This window comes from Corvus brachyrhynchos, unplaced genomic scaffold (genome assembly GCF_000691975.1).
Source record: "Corvus brachyrhynchos isolate BGI_N302 unplaced genomic scaffold, ASM69197v1 scaffold182, whole genome shotgun sequence".
In the NCBI taxonomy this organism is placed as follows: domain Eukaryota; kingdom Metazoa; phylum Chordata; class Aves; order Passeriformes; family Corvidae; genus Corvus; species Corvus brachyrhynchos.
This window is the reverse complement of record NW_008236807.1, coordinates 945,477-952,280: the sequence shown is the minus strand read 5'-3', so window position 1 is coordinate 952,280 and position 6,804 is coordinate 945,477. Positions and strand designations below refer to the sequence as shown.

The window sequence follows — 6,804 nt, the reverse complement described above, 5'->3', positions numbered from 1 at the left end:
CCCCCCCCCCCCAGCCAGCAATCCCCAATCCCCAGTCTCCCCCCCAGCCCTGACCTCTGGCACTGGGAAGCCATTCCCTGGCTCCTGGCCCTCCATGCCTTGGCCCCAGTCCCTCTGCAGCTCTCCTGGAGCCCCTTGAGGCCCTGCAAGGGGCTCTCAGCTCTCCCTGGATCCTTCTCCTCTCCAGGGGAACATTCCCAGCTCTCCCAGCCTGGCTCCAGAGCAGAGGGGCTCCAGCCCTGGGAACAGCTCCGGGGCCTCTCTGGGCTCTCTCCAGCAGCTCCAGGTCCTGATGTTGGGTGGGCCTGGGTAGGTCCGAGCCTTCCAAGGGCTCCTCAGGCTCCTCCTCATCTCCTGCTCAAGGACAAAGCTCAGCTGATAATGAAATGTGGTGAGAAATTTGCTGCTGCCTTGCATGTCAAATAGGTGGGAATATGAATTCCCACAGACCAATTCCATCCAGGGGTGAGCACAGTGTGAAGAGACTTTTTCACCTTCTGAGTTGCATCTGAAAGGGAGAGCACGATCCAGTTCTCTGCTTCCTGGAATAAATGTCAGAAAGGACACGGCCTCATTATCCCGCTTCCCCTTTTCCATCCACGTGAACTCTGGCAGCTTTGTGGGTGTTGTTCAAAACCACTGATTTTTGCCATTGATCCTAGAATTTCCATAATTTCAGCATTCACCAAGGAAGGCGGTGGAGTACATGTGTGTATTATAATTACGTGATGACATGAAAATGATGTCTTCTGGGTGAAGAACCCAGGATTCTGATACTGATAAAAAGTTTAAACCCCCCCCTTTGGTTAAACTCAGCCTAAGGCAGTCTCAGGGTGATGATTTTCCTTGCTTTAAGTCCCTTGGCTTTTGCTTTTGCTGAGTTCACAGCTTTTCCTTAAACCTCTCCAGTCAAATATCCAAAGTGCCCCCATTTCCTTGAATCATTGGGATAATTTGCCATCAGAATAATTATTGTTATTTTAATGCTTTATGTTTTAAGTACATATTGCAGTGAGGGTGGATGATTTTCATTTCTCTTGGCTGCATTTCACAACAATTAATGAAAACAGGGAAACTTCTGGGAAGAAGGTGCTGAAGAGCCCTGTGGGGTTGAGACACCAGTGGCTCTTCTGTTCTTCTAAATCTGGATGAATCAGATCCTTGTTTTGCCTTTTCCCCTTGGCCTGAATCTTCCACTGGAAAGCTTCTGAAAGGAGCTGGGCTGGGTGGAAGCAAAGGATTTCAGGTTTGAGATCAAGGCTGGTTGGACATTTGAGGAAATAACTTCGAGTTGTGCCAGAGGAGGTTTAGATTGGATATTAGGAAAAATTTCTCCATGGAAAGGGTGGTCAAGTGCTGGAACTGGCTGCCCAGGGAAGTGGTGGAGTCCCATCCATGGAAATGTTCCAAAAAATATGTGGATTGAGGACATGGTTTAGAGCTGAACATGATGGTGATGGTTGGACTTAAAGGGGCAGCACCAACTCTGCTCCCCCCTCCCCTAATGACCTCTAAACCTGCTTTAATCAGAATTCCTTCCTCCACTGCCACGGCCCATCCTGGATAAATCACGGAACTTTCACCCCACTTTTCATCTTGCTTTTCTTTTTTAAGGACTCTTCCTCTTTCCTGACCATTTTGGCACAAATCAGCATCACAGTTGTACCGAGAATTCATTTCTCTAAACTTTCTGGTGCTTTGCTACCACCTCACAGTGACCAGAGCAGAAGGGAAGGGGATCAAACCTTATTCCAGCCAGAGATTCGCTTTGGGAAGGGTTCAGATCCTCCTCTCTTTAATGTCACTGCTGTCCCACGGTGACCTGATGCTGAGATGGATTTGCTCCCCCCTGACTCGTGTCACAGCACATACTCACCTGACCTTTCCAAACAACACATTAACATTTATAAGTTTTATTTTCCTGTGGCTCATGGAGAGAAACGGTTCCAGAAGGACAGGAGGGATCCTTCTGTCGCGGCATTGCTTCGCTCATGGGTGTGGCAGCACATTCCCAACGTGTCCCTTTCCAGCCTGGAGCTGGCTGGCCTCATCCCATCCACTCTTCCATGTTGATTTTGTCTGTGCCTGCTGGTCTTTGGCTTTAATAAATTGGTTTTTATAATATTTTCTACTTTGTGTGGCCATCACCAAACACAAATTAAAGGTGAATCTTCTGTAAACCGTGGTTGATTTCCGGTGTCTTTGGGAAGGAGGAGTTTTCTTGATTGTTTCAATCCAGTTTCTGGTGGAGGTACCTGGTGGGGCTTAGGATGATCCTGCCCATTTTTGAACAAATCTTGGAAAATCCTGGCTGTGTTCTCGCTCTAAGCTGAAGTTTTCTCCCTCAAGAGAAACACAAAATTAGAGCTCACTCTCTTTGGGTTTGGCTCAGTAGTGGCAAACTTTAAATTTCACTTCTTGCTGCCTCTCCTGAATTGAAAACTGAGTCTGAAGGGGAAAATGCAATTGCTATCCATAGTTATATTCCATGAATAAATGAAAATAGGAGTTTGGCTAAGGAATAAATGGATACAATTTCCCCTTTCCATCCCCTTTCCAGTAAGACACAGTTTGTTGTCTTACTCTTTTCCTCACTGTGAATTCAGATATCTGAATTCTCTGCTCACACTTTGGCACTTGTGTATTAATTTTTGGTTTCAAACTCGCTTTAATAATGCAAATTAATAAAAATGGCCTAAGAAGCAAAGCATCAACGTGCTCTAAAGGAGAGCTCTGGAATGCAGCTGGTGGCGGGTGTTTGTATCGAGTGACCTGTTCTGTGCCTTGGCTTTGGCACTGAACTTTCAGAGGTTAAAAATAAAATCAAGATGCAAATGCAATGTCAGTATTATGGTCTGAATGCGGTGCATTCCCCAGAGTGGATGGGGGAGAGCAGGAGGTATCCTTGGGGAAGGTGTCCATGGCTGGATTGAGATGATCCTTAAGGTCCTTCCCAACCCAAACCGTTCTGTGATTCCGTGGCTCCGATGCCGAATTCTTGGAAGCCCAACTTCTGTTGAAGCAGTATTTTCTTTAGAGGAGAATAACTTAATAATGTCTTCATGCACAGGACATGGAGCTTTAGAGAGTCCATTTCAGGGAAAATTTGACTTGTAGAATTTAGGAGGAATTAAAGGAAACCTCAGTTTTGCTTTGCAGTAGTTCCGGTGCAGCGGAAGGACCAAGATGTTCCTCTCACTGCATTATTGCTCTGGCTCAGTTTGGGGAAACTTAATTTATTTTTAATTCATAAGAAGAGATTTTAAAGAAGGTGCACGCTTGATATAAATCCCAGAATTACAGAATGGTTTGGGTTGAAGGGATGTTAAAGCTCATCCAGTTCCACCCCCTGCCATGGCAGGGACACCTCCCACTATCCCAGGTTTCTCCAAACTTCATCCAACCTGGCTTTGGAGGCTTCCAGGAATGGAGCAGTGTTTTGATAAAACAAAACCTTTATCAAAAAGCTTTGATAATTGGAGAACCAAAAACTGGGATTCTGCTCCTTGCAGGACTCAGTCCCAGCTCTCCCACTGATGCCATGAGTTCCTCCAGCACAGAACAGCTTTGCTCTCCCTGCTCTGCTCCTCTGCTTGGTGAACATCATCCTGTGTCCTACCCAACTCTGCCATCACAAAATGCCTGGGGATGGAAATGGATGTGTCACCACCTGGTTGTCACCGCGCTCCTGTCCCCTCCCAGGGTGTGGGATTTGCTCAAGCAGCCAAGCAGTTGTTGCTTAATGTGCAACCTCTGATAACGACTGGAATTAATTTCCTCGAGATGACGCTGTAATAATTAATACAGCCCTCTTGGGCTGCATGGGAGGGAATTGATTCCAGGAAGTGGAGATATTAAAGTGTCACCGTCCTTGTCCCCACGTGTGAAATGTCATCATCAGCTCCTGCAATCTGCCTTTATTACAGCCATATTAAAATGAATGTTTTACATCTTCATTGCAGCCTATTAACAGCATTTCCTTGATTTAGGGAATGGCTCCGGGATGCAAACGCAGCCCCATTTCCATGAATAAATTTAGCACTTTAATGCTATTTATTTACTCCACGCTGTAAAATGGAATAAGATAAATAATGGGTCCCACAGGGACGTGGGGTGAGGTGGTGATGAACATCGGGGAACACAGCTGCAGTAAAGGAATAATGATGGGAATTCACGGGGCTCCCAGGGATGCCGTTGCTATACCTGGATCTAATAAAGGAGGAATTACAATGTTAACAACGTGCTTAGCACAGGGATGGGGACGGAATGAGACTGGCAGGGAGGAATGTACAGCTGGATCACCAGAATCCCAGTGTCCCATCGGAGCTGGGAATGGAGGAGTTTGATCTGATGTCCCATCCATGTGGGATTTGCTGGCTGTTGGATACCTGGGATTGCTTCTTTACCGCTTGGAAAATCCAGTCCAGGACAAGCTTTCTGCTCTGTCCAGTCATTCCTTGGACACCTCCAGGCATGGGGACTCCAAACCTGCCTGGGCAGCTCCTTCCAAGGCCTGACCACCCTTTCCATGCAGAAATTATTCCTCAAAATTTTTCCCTTCCTCAAAGGAAATCCTTCCCTCACTCATCTGCGGTAGAGAAAATGAGCAGCAACGGCTAAAAATGATCCTCAGCATGAAAAATGCTTTGTTTAAAGACATTTAAATGCTCCCCCAGCCATCCTGGTCCTCGGAAGGCAGTGGAGAACCGGATCCCTCCTGCCTTCCAACCCTCGTGTACCTCACAAGCAGCATCTCCACACTTTGCATTGGAAAGAAATCACCACCAACCTCCTGGATCTTTCCAAGAAGATAACTTCACTCACAAGAAATCAAACCCCTTGGAAAAACAATGCCAGTCTCAGCACTGTGCCCTGAGTCACTCAGGGGAACACTTCCCTGCCCAGCTCATCCTCTGCACGTGGGATAACGTGCCGTGGCCAGCTGGATCTTGATGGGAAACCGCATTTGGAAGCACTTTAACCAGGATTCATGGGCTTAAAAACCTTCCAAAATTCATGGTGCAGAGAAACCAAACACTAAAGATCTCTCCAAAAGATCCAGCGACCTGCAGAGCAGAGCCCGACCCCCCCGGCTGCCCCCTCCTGTCAGGGACTTGTGCAGAGCCACAAGGTCCCCCCTGAGCCTCCTTTGCTCCAGCCTGAGCCCCTTTCCCAGCTCCCTCAGCCGCTCCTGGGGCTCCAGCCCCTTCCCAGCTCCGTTCCCTTCCCTGAGGTGCTCCAGCCCCTCAGTGGCTCTCCTGTCCTGAGACTCCCAGAACCGGACACATCATGGAAGCTGTAACGCATCTGGAGACATCCAGACAATTAGAAATGGTAGAAATCCATGAGGTTGCCTCAATTTCCAGCTGGATGAACCACTTCTATTTTCAGGTGCTACCTTTCGTTTTCAGCGAAACACCAGCTTTGCGTGGAGCAAATGGATTCTTTTAACGGGAACGAAACCATTGAACAGATAATTAATTCCAGGGGAAAACTGCAGCGATTATTTGTGACCACCCTGAGTCACAGAAGCTCGTTGGCTCCACAGGCACACCCAGAGCAGATGCACTGGACGAGGAACGGGCTCTTCGGACTCATCCCTTTTCCAACCAGGCCCGCATTAAATCCGAATATAATTTACATATCATTGAGACGGTTGGAATTCCCAGCTGGACAGGAGGATACGTGTCTTGTGTTCCATCTCTTTTTCGTTCTGGTTAAATAAATCCTTTCCCTGTGCAAGAAAATAAAGCTTTCAGTGAGCTTTGGTGTGCAGGAGCTCCTTCCCATCAGCGATTCACACAGCGCTTGAAAGGAATCTTGCCTCCATTGGTTATTTTTAGGAGGAGGAGGCTGGCGTCAGGAAACCACCAGGGAGATCTCTTCTGCCTCTGGATACACATCCTGGAATAAAAGGAGCCAGTTGCTGCCTAAATGAGATGAGGAATTGGAAGCCTGGCACAGACTTGTGCCAAGATTTTCACCTTCCCAGGCAAAATCTGCTCTCATTTCTCTGCAGAAAGCTCCAGGAATTGTGTTTGGAGAGGAGGAGCGAGCAGAAATAACTGCTGGACTAAGTAAATTAGTTCAGGGACGTGGCAGGCTTCTCTAATGGCGCTTTTATGGATGCTGGATATTTGGGGAGGTGCGGGAATGAGCCAGCTCTAATTGCTCTGGGTGAGCGAGGTTGATTTGTGTGTCTGCATCTGCCCCATTCTCATTTATGGAATCACAAACCCTGCATCCCTGTGGTCTCCTAGGTAGGACAACAGGCTACAAAGAGCAGGAATCCAGTGGAGAAAACTTCCTTGCTTTGCTGTCGCCTAAAAAACCCAATGTGGAGTATTTTGGGAGAAGTGCTCATATTTCTGGCAAACTTGCCATTGAGGGAAGTTTCTTACTGGTTTTTGTTTGAGAAACAGGGAATCAACAACATCCTGGCTTGGTACAGCCCCAGGGTGGGCACAGCCCAGGGCAGGGACTGTCCCTGTGCTGGCTCAGCTGAGGGACCCTCTGGAATCTTGGGGGCAGCTCTGGGCTGAATTGAGAAGTTGCTTTAGCAATGTAAGATGTTTAAATGCTCCAGGGAGAGCTGAGAGCCCCTTGCAGGGCCTGAAGGGGCTCCAGGAGAGCTGCAGAGGGACTGGGGCCAAGGCCTGGAGGGACAGGAGCCAGGGAATGGCTTCCCAGTGCCAGAGGGCAGGGCTGGATGGGAGACTGGGAATTGGGAATTGCTGGCTGGGAGGGTGGGCAGGCCCTGGCACAGGGTGCCCAGAGCAGCTGGGGCTGCCCCTGGATCCCTGG

The 6,804-nt window shown here is 48.3% G+C and overlaps 1 protein-coding gene across 1 annotated transcript in view; it reads left to right on the top strand.

The window, feature by feature from the left end:
- The window catches only part of EXOC4 (exocyst complex component 4), a 290,535-nt gene that overhangs the window by 157,771 nt on the left and 125,960 nt on the right, over nt 1-6,804 (top strand).